Source organism: Muntiacus reevesi, chromosome 2, assembly GCF_963930625.1.
Source record: "Muntiacus reevesi chromosome 2, mMunRee1.1, whole genome shotgun sequence".
Taxonomy (NCBI): Eukaryota; Metazoa; Chordata; class Mammalia; order Artiodactyla; family Cervidae; genus Muntiacus; species Muntiacus reevesi.
Genome location: NC_089250.1, coordinates 105,495,179 through 105,514,244, shown reverse-complemented (window position 1 = coordinate 105,514,244; position 19,066 = coordinate 105,495,179). Strand labels below are relative to the sequence as shown.

Sequence of the window (19,066 nt, the reverse complement as noted above, 5' to 3'; positions counted from 1 at the left end):
AACTGAGAGCCCTCAAATGCCAGAATGAGAGTTTTACTCGGTAGAGCCATACCCATCCTCCAGATTCTAGACCTGCTCTGAAGTTGTTCAGTTTCTTTAGAGAAGAAACTTCAGATCGTCAGTTTGGAGGATAAATGCCAGGTTGACAGAAGCCCTACTGGGAGTAGGGGAGGGAGAGAGACCCATTTGCCTAACTGTTCTGGAGACAGACCTTCAATGACATTCCATTTTTCACCCTGCCCAACTTCAGGGCAGGTCCCTCTTGCTTTTATTCTTAGCTGTGGCTCTTTCTGTGATGTCATCCACGTATCTATGTGCTTTCAGTCACAGAAAGAAATTTGCTGAAATCTCCCTCCCGATTGCTGATGACCATCACCAGCCCCCACTGCTTGGCTGTGAAGGGCTTATTTTCTTTGTACGTCTTTTACCATTATTTCTGTGGGCTCCAGAGGAAAAGCTCATGTGCTCTAGGAAAGCTGAGGTGCTCAGAGTCCATCACTTAGGACCGGAAATCAAAAGTGTCATTTTAATTTAACATCTTAACAAACATCACTTGGGAATTAGCCTAGAAATGAGTATACCAGTAAAGAGGAAAAGCTCAAGAGTTTTGTGATTGAATAAGAATGGCATATTGAAAAATTCAGATGTACTTTCAACACCAGGTGAGTCAGTGGAAACCAACTGGCCCTGAGACAATCGAGGAATATAAAATTTCTTATCAAGACATTGTAGGAGACTCGGACTTCCCTAGTAGTCCAGTGGTTAAGACTGCTTTCTGTCACAAGGGGCTTGGGTTTGATCACTGGTCAGGGAGCTCAGATCCCACATGCCTCTCGGCCAAAACCTCGAAACATAAAACAGAAGCAATACTGTAATAAATTCAGTGTGTTAAATCACTTCAGTCACGTTCAACTCTTTTGACCCCATGGACTGTAGTCCACCAGGCTCCTCTGTCCATGGGATGCTCCAGGCAAGCATACTGGAGTGGGTTGCCATGCCCTCCTCCAGGGGATCTTCCCAACCCAGGAATCGAACCCGTGTCTCCTATGTCTCCTGCACAGGCAGGTAGGTTCTTTATCACTAGGGCCACCTGGGAAGCCCAGTAAATTCAGTAAAGATTTTAAAAACAGTCCACATCAAAAAGAAAGATTGTATAAGACTCACTAGTAGAATCAGATTCAGTGTGTATGTATTTGCATAATTGTAGCATATGGAATTCCTATAAACAATATTTAAAACTATACTGTAATCCCAGATGGGAGGAGAGGAAGGAAAGAAAACATCCTAAGCAAGCATTTGCCCTTATTGAGTGAATTGCTCTTGGTGAGAAACAGCAAACTTTACTTGATACACTGACTGCCTTCAACGAAAAGATAAAATAATCTGGTTTCTTTAGAACAATGTGTGTGCTGTGTGCTTATTCACTCAGTTGCATCTGACTCTTTGCAACCCTCTGTCCATGGGGATTCTCCAGGCAAGAATACTGGAGTGGGTTGCCATGCCCTCCTACAGGGGATCTTCCCAACCCAGGGATGGAATTCAGGTCTCCCGCATTGCAGGGGGATTTTTTTACCAGCTGAGCTACCAGGGAAGCTCTTTTTAGACCAGTATCTTCCTTTAATTTAAATAAGTTCTTTCTCAAGTATAAAGAGCCGATCGAGAGTAAACTAAGTTTTATGCCCCAACTTCTTGAAGTTTTTATTATATACAAACTGATGAGGAACAAGACAAAGTAGCCAACTGGCAAGATGGCCTGTTAGCAGCTGCCAGCAATTCTGATTTAAATGACAACTTTTTCTGTCCCTGAGCTTCAGCAAACCGTCTTCTAAAAAGAGACAGCAAAAAAAAATAAAATAAAATAAATAAAAAAATAAAAAATAAAAAGAGACAGCAGTCAGCACTTGAGATTGGCAGCAATAATTACAGGCCATTGTGTCACAGGTGTAGTTTGATTGGGCTGATGAGCCACTTTGATGAAGGATCTAGACTATCAAGATAGTTTATTTTAAATACTCTTTTGAGGTCATTCCCTTCAGAAGTATATAAATCAAAAATACTTTTATACATACATTTTTTTTCTATTTATTTTTATTAGTTGGAGGCTAATTACTTTACAATATTGTAATGGTTTTTGTCCATACATTATTTTAAATCGAGAACTAAAAGGTCTTCTCGCTTTTGAATGATAGAAATAAATTTTAAAACAAACTTCTGTAATGTTTATAAACATGAAATTCATAGTGTCATCCCCTAATGGATTCGTTTTAAGATTGCTGAAATTTATTCAATTTATTCATCTTCAGTTCCCATGATATTTCCCTAATCTGTCGTATTGTGCTTCAGAATATTTTCTATTGTAAATGTTTATGAAAAAACAAAGCAGATCCTGCAATAAGCATCTTTACTTCGTCATTTCAAAACTATCCTTTGGGAGAATAAAATGAGATGAAATAAAATTAGGTAGGACATAAGGGAATTCAATGTAAATACATTAACTGTATGTAGAAATGTTTTTAAAGGGTAGGAAAAAAAAAATCCCAGTCTCATACTTGATAAAATTCTAACATATTTCGGTGTGTTACCATAAGTACTGTATTAAAATAATAGTAGTTTATTAGTAGTATTTTGTAGCTGTAAAAACCATTTTCAGTAGTGCTGGCTAAATCACTTGCTCTATTACACTTCCATTTATGAACTCCAAGGGCAAATCATTATTGCACAAGTAATACTTTCCAAACCATTTTCTTCCAAGGCCACCTTTAAGTGAATGAGAAGAGTCAATAATTTTATCGTCATATATGTTAAAGCACATTAACAATTTATAATGTAAAGAGCTATATCAAATGCAATTTCATCAAGATGACACGGATCAAATTAACTAAATTAACCAACCACGAAAGTTAGAACCAAGCATTAACCCAATTTATTTAAATTATACTATTGGATTACAAATCAGTCCCGTTTAAAAAAGCATTTCAAGTCATGTCCTGGAATAATCTGGCAGGAAAATCAACTGCTAGCACATTCTTTATAATTCAGAGGCAGAAGATATGCGGCTGTCTGAGACGTTTTAGAAGGGATGGAGAGCAGAGTGTGGGGTGGAGCCGATGTGGAGTGGACTTAGGTTATCTGCTGCTACTGTAGTACATGGTGACTTTTATTTTTTAAGATTTTTTTTTTTTTGATGTGGACCATTTTTAAAGCAAAAATCTGTTACAACATTGTTTCTGGTTTTTTGGTCATGAGGCATGTGGGATCCTAGCTCCTTAAACAGGGATGGAACCTGCACCCCCTGCATTGGAAGGCGAAGTTTTAACCACCAGACCACCAGGAAGCCCCGAGTTTTATACAATCTCTGGATAAGAAATTTTATATTCCTCAATTATCTCTGATGAGTCTTAAAACATTTTGTCTTCATTGAACCAGAGTTAAGAATTTTTTTTTTTGCTTCCTTGTTATTAGCCTTCTGTTACTTTCTAATATAAATATATTTGGCCACCTGTGGTATTAATTAGATGAGAAATGAGTATACATGAATGAATAAAAATACTTTGAATTCTCTTTGATTCTGAGTTAGTAACACATCCCAGAAGAAAATGAACCAGTTTGCCTTCCTGAATCTATTTATTCACGGAAAACATAATAAAAGAAAACCCTTCACTGGGTCCAGCCTGGTTTTGTCTTTTTGCTCTTTTGAGAATTAACAAATCAGAACAGTGGGCATACTATCCTGTTTCCTTAAAATCAAATAGTTTCAAATTACTAGTGAGGTGTATTGTTGTAACAGTGACCTGCCCTTGCAGGGGACTAGCTGTGAACCCAGATGAGCTGCTCAGTGGGAGGGAAGGGGATGTAGCCTCCTTCGGGGGTGGGTGAGTGGACCAGTCCATCAGTGAGTGGGCTGCAGCCCCTTGTGCTGCCTGACCCACCAAGGGCTTCCAGACATTCAGTACTGCTGGGCAACTGAGGATACAGGTGATTCCACTGGAGAACCACGGCACCAGCGGACCTCTGAGGTCCTTTCTGACCTAAAAGTTGTTGCTACTCTAGGAAGATGCTTAAAATGTCACTCCTTCTGACCCCCCCACCCCCATCTGTTACTTTATTCCTAGAAATGGAACAGTCAGGTAAAATTAAATCATCTGCCGGTGATCTTTCCTTTGAAGTCACTATTGCATCACCCATGATAACCACAGAAAAGAAAAAGCAGACCTGAAAAACCTTACTGAGTTTATGGCTTATTTCTTTTCCACCCCAAGACAATGATCTATATTGTTTACTAAAGAATAGCCAGGGGTGAAAATCCAGTTTAGAAGCAGGGGGCAATGCTTAAGTGGAAGACCACCTTACTGAAGTTCTGGAAGACCGGTTGATTTGGAAGTTCAGCACTCTGGTGGGGAACCCAGTGAATTATCGTCTGATCTAAAAGTTTATGTTGTATATGGTATGAGCTACTGGAACTTACCTTATTGTAGTCTACCACAACTATTTACTGTTATGGTTTTGTTGAGCAGTGAAGGCAGCAAAAATACAAGTTACCCAGTTCTGTGTATGAACCATTACCGAGGCCAGAACATAGGGCCTGGGTTTTCCCGGAAAGTTTGATTTCATTCTGTTAATTTTTATCCTGTTGTCATGGAAATAACCACATTTAGGCATCGAAACTATATCATCGGGACTACCTCTCATATCCAGAAATGACCTTCAAACCTTTGGTCAGACCATGTGTTGCAATTTTGACCTAAACTATACCGTTGCTGTACTTCTCGTGACATCACAGAATCAGCTGAAATAAACATCCCTGTACGAGGCTGGTGGTCCTATGCCTGTTTCCATACATGTTCTGTCAAAGCAGGCGAATTTTGACTTGAATTACTTACTCCATTCCAAGTCCAAATTGGCAATGCCAGTCAAATAAATCGGGCAAAGTATGATGGATGGTGAGATGGATAAATGAACAGTAAGGGCTTCAGAGAAACCACCAAATTTATCTTATTTAATACTTCGTGACAAAGACAGTTTAAAGTACAGTGTGATGTGGTTCAATCTGATGCTCTTTATCTTTTATTGACACAGTCAGGTAAAATAGTGACATGAAGAAGAGTTTTAAAAGAAAATCTGCATACAATAACGTTAAAAAACTTTAAAAAGAACATAATCTGAGAATCAGTGGAGTGCTGGTACCTCCTGTTCTCGCTAGGCACACATGAGGATGTGGTTGGTGGAGTGAGACTGCTGGCGTGGGAGTCCTAAGTCTACCACCCATCAGTTGTGCGGTGACCTTGGACACATTTTAACCTCTCTTTTCTTTTCTGCAAGTTGGGTATAACAACAGTACCTGTCTTTAGGGCTGTTGTAAGAATGAAACTCATTGATACATACAAAATGCTTGGAATAGTACCTGGCAGGCAGGAAGGCATTTAATAAACATTAGCTATTATGACTTGTTTCCACAAAAGAAAGTTTTAGAGACTATTTTCATAGAATGCAGGCTAACATTCGAATTCTAAAGCGACTATTACAATAGTACAGTGCTGGATGTATGTATAACATGAGACTTAAAACTCAGTGATGTCTTTCTGCTTCTTTCATTGCTTTTAGGAGGCAATGTGAAGGGGTGGAAAAGAAACGTTAGTCCTGGGAGAACACCAAAAGCTACATGCTCTGCAGGGAATGCTTTTGTTTCCCTCAAGGCACCTGGGGCCCCACGTGTTCTAACCTCATATTCCCATCTTCCATCTACCTGGGAATTCACAATCATCACAATGTTAGACCCATAACATCTCACAACACCATAACCTAAGACTGAAAAGGACCTGAGTGATCAGTCATTTAGACCCCCTCCCCAATTTTTGCCACAATAAAATGAGGGGTGGTGGTCACTGAACGACTTGACCATGGCTACACAGTCTGTGTGAGACCAGGCCAAGTCCCCTCACCCCCACTTCTGGAACCTTGGTCTGGGGCTGTTTCTCATACCCTTTGTTATATGTTTCATCCCCACTGGCACCTTGCATAATATTATCTACACATTTGATATTCAAAAAAATATTCCTTCAAAGAGAGAGTGAAACCAACCTTAACTATTTGTTTTCAAAGTATTTTGGGGTTCCTTTTCTGATATTTGGGGAGAGGGAATGGATCACCTTCTCAGACACTTTCCCCTCCAAGTTACTTCCCAGTTCATATCTCATGGAGTATCCAGAGGAAAACCAATCCCCATCCTCGTTTCTACCACATTCCTTTCCATTTTTATTTATTTATTTTTACGTGGGCCATTTTTTAAAAGTCTTTATTGAATTTGTTACAATATTGCTTCTGTTTTATTTTTTCTAATTTTTCATTTTTTTGCCCTGAGGCATGTGTGATCTTAGCTTCCAGACCAGGGATTGAACCCACACCCCCTGGTTTGGAAGGCGAAGTCTTAACTACTGGACCGCCAGGGAAGTCCCCCCTACATTCCTTTTCAAAATGCCAATACCACTGTTAGGACTCATGTCCCCATTTTTTCCTTCTACATCTAACTTAAGGTATTCTTAGAATCATAGCGATGAAAGCAAGTGTGACCTGTTCATTTAGTTCACTCCCCAGCCTGAACCTGGGCAGGCAGGACAGGCCAGGATTCAGCCTGTGAGGGAATGTACATCATCACGCAGAAGAAAGAGGAGGTGCTAGCTAGAGCCTGGCATCTGCATTAGGCTTCCGTCTCCTGCGTTGTTTCTTCTCCCTCTTTCCCTCCAATCCTGCTACATTCTCTATGAAGCCTTGCCCAAGCCCTCCCTTCCAGCTTAGAATTCTCTTCTTCCTTTAAAAATTGTTGTAGCATTTTAATTATGGCTTTTATTACATATTATCAATCACTTTGAAATTAATTGTGTTTAGCTATCCAAGCAACATACAAATTAATCCAAGTTGTAAAATTTCAAATATTATAACAACGGTTATGGATGGGTATGATTAATGTGACTAAACTCCTCCACAATGCCTTTAATTCTTGTCTTTTAGTGGGTGTCTCATTCTACACCTTTCCTATCCATTTATGTATGCATTTTTACTTATACAAATTCATGGTTTTACTTTGTTTTTATGAAAGTGGTACCATTCAATATATATTGTTTTGCAATTTGCTTTTTCCATTAATAATAAGTCTCAATGACCTTTCTGTCTCAGTATATATGGGTATACTTCATTCTTTTAACTGTTTCCTAATTTCCAAGAAGATGTACAGAGTTTATTCAGCCATTCTCTACTGATGGCCATTAGGTTTTTTCAATTTCAAAATTACCAAAACTCTGCCATGGAAGGGAATAACATAATATGTGTACACGCCTGCCTGCTTCTCTACGATATATACTGAGAAATGGAATTGCTGGGTCATAGAATGTGCACATTATTAATTTTAACACTGCCAAACTGCCCTCCAAATAGGCTATATCAATTTATACACCTGTCAGCAGTATATAAAAGTACCCATTTTCCCATTAGTTTGCCAATCTTACTCTCCTTTCCCCTTCTTTTACCTTCATATATAGTTTATTTCCTAGGTTTGGGGGTATAAGTGCTCTGAAAGCAGGGTCTAGGATCTCCTCATATTTGGAATTCTTCCCCCATCCAGTGGGGTTTAATAACTGGTACTTCACAAATGCTTGTTGAATGCTCTCTAACCATAAGTTTTCTGTTCACCTCTGGGCAATACACACTTTTCAAAAGCATTTACCAAGTTAGCATCTAACTTTGAAAATGAAAAAAATTCTAAGAAAGTTGGTTGATTTTTTTTTTTTTTTGCACATACCTCCTCCCTGAACAAGTTACAGATATCTTTCAAGTTGTCTAAGAGGGGCTTCTCTCCTGCCTTGCTGGCAGGAAGCAGTGAAAACAGACCTGGTTATCGCAGACAATGGCTAGCAGGGTGTCCCACCCGCTGGGAAACAGGAGACCGAAGGCGCCTCAAAACCCCCGGGAACTAGACAAGATGGAATGGTGAGGGAGCAGGGTCACAGTCTTTGGAACATTCTGGATTCAAGAAGGTAAATTCTTTTATAGGGTTTTGAAATAGAGGAAACCATTAATAACGTCCAAAGTATGGCAGTAAATGGATCTGGGTGAGGAGGAACTGTGAAGGGGTAGGAAAAACCAGAGTGAGAACTGGGCATATTTTTAAAGGAAATGTGGATACAGGAAATAAGGGTTTTAAAGGTGTGAATTACGTGATGCAAGAGAAACTTCCCTCCAAGCAGTGCCTATATTTATTTATATGATAATCTTGAGCTAAAGCAATTCTAAAAATCGACTAGTGAAGTTCCAAATCTTGGTGTTCTGAACATTAATTTGAAAATAAGAAGAGTTTTCCAAAGGGTTAAGAGAGAGCTTTCAGCTAAATGTAAACTCATTGAGAACCACATGTAACTTGGTTTGTGTTTCACAAAGGAACTGCTCCTAAATAAGAAACAACACAAAAGGAGACACATGTTCGCTCTTAATAGTGTTTCTTTTTCTCTCACCTAATGAACCGTTTCAATAGCAACTGTGCAGCCCAGTGAGGGTACAATTGCATTTTGACACAAAAACAAATGAAAAAAAATGAGGAAGTCGTTTGCTGTGCTGGACCGATTGGGGAATGGGTCCCTGAGGTCTCAGGGGGCTTAGACCTAGGCCAGGTTTTGAATTCCCCTGGGCTGGAAAAAGGCTGGAAAGGCTAATACTTTAGTTCATTAGCGCTGTTGGAAAACCCTTAGTTTATCATCAGGGCCTCGGGGCTGTGGTCGCTGATGCTCCCCCTTAAAATACACAGGGAGGCGCGCTGTGGTTTCTCAGCCTGTCCCGACCCTTTCATCCCTTCGCCCACCCTGGGGCCAGTGCCAATAAACCCAGCAGTGACCAGGCCTAACTCAAGTCCGCGGCGGCCCATTTCAGGCCCGGAATAATCAGGAGTCTGGAAACAACTGAACAGGAGACTCGCTTGGCCCTTCAGAGGCTCAGTGCCCTTCTGGCCGTTGTCGTGTGGAACAAAGAGGGCAGGAGCGGAGGGCGCCCCCAGGAGGAAAGGTGGGGAAGGACACCCGCGGGCGGAATTCTGGAGGCGGGCGAGGCTGGAAGTAGGGTGCTCCTGGAGAGCGGGCTGGGCGCCCGGGGAGGCAGGGCTGGTCCCCGCCCCGTGCGCGATTCGCTCCGCATCTGGCGCCCGGCGCAGCCCTTTCCTGAGTCGTAGACACTTTACTTTTATTCCTTTTCACCCTAAATATTATTATTATTATTATTATTTTCCCGCGCAAAGCGGGAACCTGGGATTGCCCAAGCGAGCGGCGATGGGGCCGCCATTTCCCGGGGAAAGCGCAGCGCGCGCGTAGGCACCGGGCGCCCCGGAAAGGAAACCGGAGGGGAGTGCCCGGCCCCGAACCCTCCTCCGCACCGGCCCGGGGCTCGCAGCCGCCCGCGGCGCCCCGCTCACCGCGCGGCAGCCCCCGACCCTAGCCCCCGGGGCCCGCGTCCCCGGCCTGACCTTCTCTGGCGCGGCCCGCCCCCGGACCCCGGTCTCTTCCCTCCACCCGGCGCCTCCGCGCCCCTTCCATTGTCAGCCCGGAGCAGCCGGCGCCCGACCTGGGCACCCTCGGAGGCCCCCAGAGCGGCCCTGCCCGGGCTCTCTCGGCCCCTGCGCAGACCACCGCCCCCGGACTAACCCTCCTTTGCGGCCGGGAGCCTCCCTTCTCCCCCTCTGCGCCCCAACTCCGCATCCCCAGGAGCCCTCCGCTCCCTCGGGTCCGGCGTCGCCCGGGGCCGGCGGCTGGACCCCGCATCCCTCCCCCTTCCTCCCTCATCGCCCAAGATGCCCCCCCGGCTCCTCGCCGGCCCCAGGAATTTTACCGCTTCTTTAGCAACCCCCCATTTATTTCCCGAGAAGGCAAGTTGGGCAGCTTGATTTATTAATTTTTCTTCTTCTTCTTCTTTTTTTTTTTTTTTTTTGCGGGAAGGGTCGGCTCTCCGGGGAGCGCCCGCAGGGGCTGGGCAGTGGGGAGGGGCAGGGGGATTTCTCCGGCCCCTGCACTGCCCCCGCGGCGCGTTTTGTTTCCAGACCCCGAAGCCCCCTGAACAATAATGCCACCGCCATGGCGGGCTCACCTGGTGCTGCGCCGCCTGCTCCGGGCGCCCGGTGCCCTCCGCGCGCCGCTCCCCGGGCGCAGGTTCGGCCGGCGTGGCGCCGGTGCCGGGCAGGACTCTTTGCCTTTCTTTGGGTTCTATCTGTGCGTGTCAATGGCGGCAAGCGGCAGTTCTCCGGGCCGCGGATAGTAGCGGGGGGAGGAGGAGGAGGGAGAAGGGATTGCTCCTTCTCCACATAACCACCTCTAGGAGGAGTCGCTCAGCCTCATCCCCCGCCAGCCCAGGCTCCGCGACGGGTCCGGGGCTTTCGGTGGGGCTTGATGAGCTATTGTCCTTCAGGAGCATTAATGATGAAACCGCGCGGCCTCCGCTTAGCTGGCGGATACGCTGGATGCGCTGAGGGCCACTTGATAAGATGAGGCTTCCCCCAGAGCTGGGGACTGAGGCGCTTTGGTCTCGATCCAGAGTCTCCTGTTAGCGGGATCCACCTTTGGTGGAAGAAGGTGGAGTGGGCGTTCATCTGGTAGTCCTGGGGAGAGCCTTAGAAGGTGAAAGGGAAAAATGCCATTTTCCAATGTCTCATGTCCTTAAAGAATAATAAATACATTAACGATTGTGTCCATCACTGGGACGATAGCTTTGGGTGGCCGCTGCCACGAGAACTAAGACTTTATATCCATGCCTGCCTTTTAGCTTTTTATAAATTAAGACAGAATCCAGTGTTGGATATTCCTTGGAGTAGCAGATGTTTATTTTCATGGGTAAGACTTCATGGATATAATTTTTAGTTCAGTTGCTTTTACTGGGTGTTAATTTGTATTCTTGGTAGATATTAAGACTAGCAGGAGGCTGTTGTCTTAAAGACCAATTTCTATTAGTTTCTGGAAAAAATATATTTATGGGGGTGTGGTGGACAATATCAGGTGTGAAAATGGAATTTATTGTAGTTCTGTTCTACTGGAAGCGGGTGCTGTCCTTTGTATTATGTTAGCTAGGGCTCTGTGGCTAGGGGGGTTGAGTCAAAGGAATTTGTTTATTTCAGTGGGAAAAGCTAACTTGCTATGGGCCATCCTTGTTTCCTCTGATCTCCTGCTCTTGGTAAGTCAAAGGATTGACAAAAGGAGTGGCAAATTTTTGATGTCTTCACAAAAGAGAAACCCACAGGAAAACACAATTTTCCAACACTGGCCAAATGGATGCATTTCAAAGCCTCTTCCATTTGGCAATGTTATATGTATTTGATCCTATAAATGTATAAATGTTTAGGCAATCTTTCGGTGTAAAAGCCTCCAATAGACTTAAGTGGGAAGACCCCAAAAGTCCATTACCCTCTGGATTTATACTAATTAATCAGGGCTGTTGATGGATTAGCACATTAGACCAAATGTGCTTCAGAGAGTTTTTTGAGCAATTGGTTTATTTCCCAAAAGATTATGATTATAAAGGTATAAATAAGCCTCTCTGTTTAAATCTCACATGGCTTCTCAAAGTCTCCTGGACCCAAATGGTCTCTTTTCATTGGAACTTCCTTCCTTCACCTTCGTACTCTTTTACACTCCCTGTATATGACCTCACTGTTCTTTGTCTTTGAAGGCACTTTCCAGGTCAGAAATCTAGTGAGGACAAAGTTCTCTTTTCCCAAGACATATGTTTAAAGAGTTTAAAAATGATCCCCTGGGGCATCTCATAATGGTTTCGATCTCCCCTTCCTACAGGAAGCCCCTACCTCCCTTACTGTATAGATTTCTGATGCCTATACTTGATCAGAAATAACCTCCAGGCCAACATTCAAGACAGCTCAAGAGCCTTCTGGGAGTGCTTGAAAAATCCTCCTATCCTGTGACGCAGGCAGCCAGGCTGACTGAGATAGAGCTGAATAATTCATCAATATATATTAGATTCACATTCTCCCTATAACTTTCCAATAAAAATGTATGCATGGTCATTTTTATGTGTAGTTTATATAATTCATTTCATTGTAGCTTTTTGTTATATACTCTTCTGATAAAGCCTGAGTCTAAGAAATTTACTAGACAGGACTTTCCCCTTTCATACTAGTTGGTTCCTTCAAATAGATGATGTAGTTGAAATTCAGAGAATCAAGAGAATGTCAGTTTCATAATAGTCTGGTTCTCAGAAGAGCTCCCAGAGTTCACTTGGTCAAACCCTTTATGTGATAGGAAAAATCTAGTATTCAGGATGTAGAGGGGACAAAAATGTAACCTAATGTGCAGATCTAGTTAATTTGTCTGTATTTATTATTGAGCATTTAGAACATGAACAGGAATTTAGCACTGAGATAATATTGTATAGTTAAAATACATTTGAAATAGTCAACAGGATTATGAGTTCATCAATAATCTTGAGTTCTGCAATGGCCTCCCACACAGGGAGCCTCTGACAAGGTGAATAATAAAAAAGATAGTAAGACCTTACACTTATTGAATGCTTATTGTGTGCACTGAGCTTTTCCATTACTAACTCATGTAATCTTGACAACAACTCTATGGGGTGGGTGTTGTTTTCTCCTTTTTACAGGTTTTGAAACTGAGGCAGTGAACGGGAGAGAAACTTGCCCGCAGTTACAATTGGGAAGTGGCAGCCTCATACTCTTTGTTTTGTTGTTGTTGTTTAGTTGCTAAGTAGCCCGCCAGGCTTATCTCTCCATGGGATTTCCCAGGCAAGAATCCTGGAGTGGGTTGCCATTTCCTTATAAAGAGGGTCTTCCCGACCCAGGGACTGAACCCAGGTCTCCTACACTGCAGGCATATTCTTTACCGCTGAGCCACCAGGGAAGCATTTGCTTTAAGCAGAGCAATTTTGTGATTGGTCACAAGGTCGAAAGTCTCTTGGACCATTCCCAATCCATATCCTCAAGGAGTCAGTGAAAAGCATGATTATAGTACATTTGGTTGATTACCCTTGCAATGAAAATATTTTCTTAACCCTTGACCTGTATGTGTGCATGATTTTATGAATAAATGTATTGATTGTGAGTTGACTCCATTAGTGATGAGGGTCTCTCGTAAACATTTTATTGAGATGCAGGATGAACTGTTTCTTCACTTAGAGACAGGCATGTCACATGATTTAGAGATGAAAGAAATGAATTATCCATGCTACCAGATTCATATTCTGTTGGGTCTGTTAGTAATTCATCCACAAAATCATCAATTTTAAAAATAACTTCAATTTGCCCACCCTTCAAGCCATTTTACTTTTTCCGTGATCCAAATGTTTGATGTTGTGTGAATTTAGTGGGTTTTTATTTTCCACAATTAGTTCTAATCTGGTTTATGACAGCTATTATAATTTGTGATTGTCTTATCCTTCCAAGATCTTGGGATGCAATTACCTTATTAATTTCCTGATCCTCACCTCTTCTAGAAGACTATATCATGTAGGTGTATGTTTTTATCTGACATACCTAAGTACATGAGTATGAGATTTCTATGTCCAGATTAATTTCATTTGAGAATTCTGATCTCCTTTGAAGTAACCTGAGATTCCCTGGGAGTGTCATAAAAACAGGTGGAAATCATTGGTTTAAGCTCTTCTTTGAATGTAAGTTAGGCAGTTCTAGATGGTATATTAATTCCATCAAGGCACCAACTGGCCTAACTCTAAATAGCAACTTGGAAGCTTGAGGTTATGAATGCCCACAAAACATCAAGCTAAACAGTTCCCCACTATACTAAGAAGCAAACACAGCTTCTAAATGTACCTTATAGCCTGGAAAATATTAGGCAATCTGATGTTAAAGTTTTTTATTAGAGAAATGCAGAGTTTTTCCTGTTGTTATATTTTGAATTGTAAACATGATTAATGTTAAACATTTATTTCCTTCATCAGAACTGGTGGCTTTAAAATCTTAATCATTTTGGGTAGTGAATAATATCCTTAAAGAGAGAACACATAGGCAATTATTGTCCCAGCAAAGTGCATTCTTGGTGTCTCTGGCTAAAATGAACATTGTCCCCTAACAAAAGAAACATTTTACTGGTGCTGGTTCTTAAGAACAACAATAGAATATGTCCTTTTAGATACTATTTCATGGCCTTTTGGGCTTCCCAGGTGGCACTAATGGTAAAGAACTTGCCTACCAAAGCAGGCGACGCAAGAGACGCGGGTTCGATCCCTGGGTGGGAAAGATTCCCTGGAGGTGGTAACCCACTCCGGTATTCTTGCCTGGCGAATCCCAGGGACAGAGGAGCTTGGCAGGCTATGGTCCATAGAGTCGCAAAGAGTCAGACACAACTGAAGCCAGTTAGGATGCACGCAGGACATTTTGGTTTGGAAGGGGGATTTACATGAGTGGGTGTGATGCATATCTATGTATATATATCCACATATGAACAAATAAATATTTGGTGTGTATGTTACATACGTGGACGTTATAAGATGGGTAGTGACTGAGACTGCTGTAGGTTAAGAGTTAAGCCCAGTTTGGGACTTGTCTGGTGGTGCAGTGGATAGAAGTCCGCCTGCCAATGCAGGGGACACGAGTTCAATCCCTGGTCTGGGAAGATTCCACATGCTGCGGAGCAATGCCATGTGCCAGAGTTACTGAGCCAGCGCTTTAGGGCCCCTGAGCCACAACTACTAAGCCTGTGAGCCCACAGATACTGAAGCCCACATGCCTAGAGCCCATGCTCCATAGGAGAAGCCACCACAGTGAGGAGCCCACACGTGGCAAAGAAGAGTGTGCCCCTGCTTACCAAAGCAAGAGAAAGCCAAGGCAAAAAAAAAAAAAAAAAAAGGCCTGATTTGGATTTTAAAGAAATCTACCAAATGTTTAGCATTTAACCAATGAGCTATGTTGTAAAGGAAAATGAAATGTTTCATGTTTCTAAGGGAAATACATTGTCAGCCCCAATTATGCAGAGTTGTAGTTAGGGAAATAAAGCACGTGATGTCATTAAATTGAAAGGAAACAGAACCTGGAGCTCAGGGGAGTGTGCCAGTTGGTATCTTGCTCTGTTTGGTGCCGGAGCTCCCTGGGAGATCATCCCAGTACCCCCAGGCAGAACTCTTTGTGACAGTTGTGACGGGAAGTGGCAGCGTGCATCTAGAGACTTTGGACTTTAGCATCTGTGTTGGGAGATTGTGCGATGTGGCCTCACACCTCAATGAGATGGCTCTTTACAGTTCAGACCCATTCTAGAGAATGGGGGCATTGATTTTCCAAATGCACACAAGCAGAATCCCATAGTAAAACTATAATTTATTTATACAAATGGTGTGTTTTTACAAAGGCCATCTGTCAGTTGACTCTCTGATCTAAAACAAATCTGTTTGTTCCCCAGAAGAAATAACATGTCTGTTGAAAAAGGATTTATGGACGACAGGCTGCCCAATCCACCAGTCATTGGTATAACAGTAACTATTTATGATATATTTACTTCTAAGGGAGTGCTGTGAGTAGAAACTATTACTTGTAAAGTATGGTAATTAATTTTTCATTACCTCAAAGCCAAGAAATGGAGCCCAATCGCATTTATTAAGATTGCTGCACGAGAAACGTGTTTTTTTCTAGAAAAGTAAAAGCATTCAGAGAGCTATGGCCTCATGCTAGTGCACTGCTCTGATGGATGGGGTAGGACTATGGGCTTGAACTCAAGCCCTGGATTTGGTTTTGGAGGCCAAGAAGGCAAATCACTATTGAATGATCCTGGCCTCTTGATTTCTAGGCACCAACTGGTAACCCTTATTGAAAATTAGTACTGAAAGAAAAGAGGACTCTAGGTGAGGGAAACAAATGGAAGAGAAAGGAAGACCCCCTGTCCCCATCCCTCTACGCAAAACACATACTCCACCAACTATTCATATTTTAACAATTATTTTGGAATGGAATCTAATATTTCTTAACATGTGCCCTTTTAAAGAAACTGGATTAGGTCACAGGAGAGGTACCAAAAGGTATGTTTTCTTCTCTTAGGAAGCTTGCGATCTACCTGATAACTCAGAACATGGTGACAGATACAGAGATCACCTTGACATTATCAATAAAAAATGATTTACCAGAGTCAGTGGTTATCTTATTTCTGAACCCTTTCCTTAAGTCAACACCAGTTCTTATAGTTTGGTTTTCCAAAGTAGTCTTAAAATTAGCCCTACCAAGTTTTTTCCCCAAATATTTAATTTTATTTTTATTTTTCAGACATTAAGGTATATATGACACCTGAATATGACACACAGATCGAAAAGTGCGAAGGTAGATGGTCCGGGGAGTCCTTCCCCTGTGTTCCCCAGGCAGCCGGGTGCATTTCCCAAAGTTAAGTTACTTCTCTGTCCTTCCAAGCCCCACTTTCCCCCTGGGTTTCTCTTTGTGGACAAAAGTGTTATTTGTCTTCTCCAAGGGACTCTGGAAGAGTCTTTATAGTCAGACCTCAAAGAGGACAGATTCTATGATAGCACATTAACTCCTCTTGGTTAAGATCTCAGGCAGAAGTATGGACAAAGAGACTTGGAGGTGAGATGTTGGTGAATGTAACCACGAGGATCTCCTGCTGGTGCAGCCAAGTGAAAATTCCTAACCCCCTACCCCCCACCACTCTGGATCTAGAAAAATCCTCACGTGATGTATGTCAAACCCTAGAGACAAGGCTGGCACTGAAATACATTATGTCTATCAGGCTAACAGTCCAGAGTCCCAGCTCTGAAGGTAGGAGGACCCTCCCTCACCTCTTGATGACTCCTTGACGATGCCTGGATGCCATTCCGTTTTATTTCCCATAAATACCTCCCAGGAGTGGGGCTAGAGATGAAGTGGGCACTGCCACAGACCCCCATTATGTGGATAAGTCTCCCAGGGCAGTTGGGCTGAACCCATTTACCCCCAAGCTCCCCACTTCAAAGGGCATCAGAATCGATGAAATGTCTGTTGACCCAGATCACATCCAAGGTCATGTCTGCTTGGGATCTCTGCAGCCTGGGGCCCCTGAGCAGGCTCACCTTCAGCTGGCCCTGCTGCTCCCTGGTTTGGGCTGCCAACCTTCCCGCCTGGAGGCTGGTTCCAGCTCAGCCTTTCGGGGAACTGAAGGCAGTGCACCAGGGCACAGCGTGTCCCTGGAGCCTCCATGGGCAGGCGGCTGACTTAGCCAAGGCCCTAGAGAAATGAGCTCTGGAAACTGTGGGAATGGGGCAGCTCATGGCTTCCTTCAACCTTTCAGCTGTGGCCTCCTCAGGTCTGGTTCTCAGCAGCCCTTGTGTTGCTCCCTCCTGTATTCTTACAGAGGAATTTATATATATATACATACATACATATATATATGTATATATATGTGTGTGTGTGTATATATATACATATATAGATATATATATAGAGAGAGATAGAGAGAAGAATTTCATGCTTGGGCTTCAACAGAAGACTTCCTGCCTCACTTAAGTATTCCTTCTATTTGCTTTGAGTTGGAGAAGAGTATCAGAGTGAATGGGAAGAGAGTTTATGTCAAAGGAGACTCAGTCACTCACACCGTCGCTGTTTATAGAGGTTTCAACCTGTTTCTTCTTTTTTCCCCTCCCTCCCTGTCTCCACCACCCCTGCCCCCCCGACCTTCTCCCTTCCTCCTTCCCTTCCTTCCTTCTTTCCCTCCTTCCTTTTTCCTCCTTGAAAATTCTTAGCTTGGATTTTGGGCACAGAAAGGGCCACTGAGAGCTGTTGAGCTCCCGGGAGACCCCAAAGCTCTGGGACGACTTGTGTGTGTGCGTTTTTGTTGCGCTCGCATCTTACGTTGTTGGCAGCTTCTCACAGGGTTTCCCCCACAAGAGAGAGCTGCCCACTCAGTCTTCTCATCTCACCCCAGGCTCCTCACCTCACCAGCCAGCTCTGCTTCCTCTGGTATGTACTCCCAGGAACCCTCCTTCATAGCAGATTGAAAACATTTTTCTGGAAAGGGACAGATAGTTAATATTTTGGACTTATGGAGGATATTATGTAGGTATTTATATAGCAAGGGAAAAAACAAATTTCCCTAATTTTTTGTTAATACAATTCTAAATATAGTAATAATAGTGGAATATGATTTTGTTTTTATTTATTTAAAAAATTAGTTTATTTTAATTGGAGGATAATTACTTTACAATATTGTGATGGTTTTTGCCATGCATCAGCATGAATCGGCCACAGTATACATGTGTCCCCCCCATCCTGAACCCCCCTCCCAACTCCCTCTGCACCCTACCCCTTTGGGTTGTCCCAGAGCACAGGCTTTGGGTGCCCTGCTTCATGCATTGAACTTGCACTGGCCATCTATTTTGCATATGGTAATGTATATGTTTCAATGTTATTCTCTCAAATCATCCCACCCTCGCCTTCTCCCAGAGTCCCAAAGTGTGTTATTTACATCTGTGTCTCCTTTGCAGCCCTGCATATAGGATCATTGGTACCATCTTTCTAAATTCCATATATATGCATTAATATACAGTGTTTGTCTTTCTCTTTCTGACTTACTTCACTCTGTACATTAGGTTCCAGGTTCTTCCACCTCATTAGAACTGACTCAGATGTGTTAAATATTCATTAGAAGGACTGATGCTGAAGCTGAAGCTCCAATACTTTGGCCACCTGATGCGAAGAGCCAATGCATAAGAAAAGACCCTGATGCCGGGAAAGATTGAAGGCAGAAGGAGAAGGAGACGACAGAGGATGGGATGGTTGGATGGCATCGTTGACTCAATGGACATGAGTTTGAGCAAGTTCTGGGAGATCGTGAAGGACAGGGAAGGCTGCAGTCCATGGGGTTGCAAAGAGTTGGACATGATTGAGCGACTGAACAACATCTGTATTTCATTGTGTATATGTACCACAACTTCCTTATCCATTCATCTGTCAAAGGACATCTGGGTTGCTTCCACGTCCTAGCTATTGTAAACAGTGCTGCTGTGAACACTGGGGTACACGTGTCTCTTTCAATTCTGGTTTCTTTGGGGTATATGCCCAGTCGTGGGATTGATGGGTTATATGGCAGTT

At 43.1% G+C, this 19,066-nt stretch overlaps 1 protein-coding gene across 1 annotated transcript in view; it reads right to left on the bottom strand.

Annotated features, from left to right (window-relative positions):
- The window catches only part of MACROH2A2 (macroH2A.2 histone), a 53,553-nt gene extending 43,296 nt beyond the window's left edge, over positions 1–10,257 (bottom strand). Inside the window, exon 1 of the mRNA XM_065922502.1 lies at positions 10,117–10,257. The gene's annotated coding sequence lies outside the window, so the exon portion shown is untranslated. The remainder of the gene's footprint in view (positions 1–10,116) is intronic.
- Positions 10,258–19,066: the final 8,809 nt, after the last annotated feature.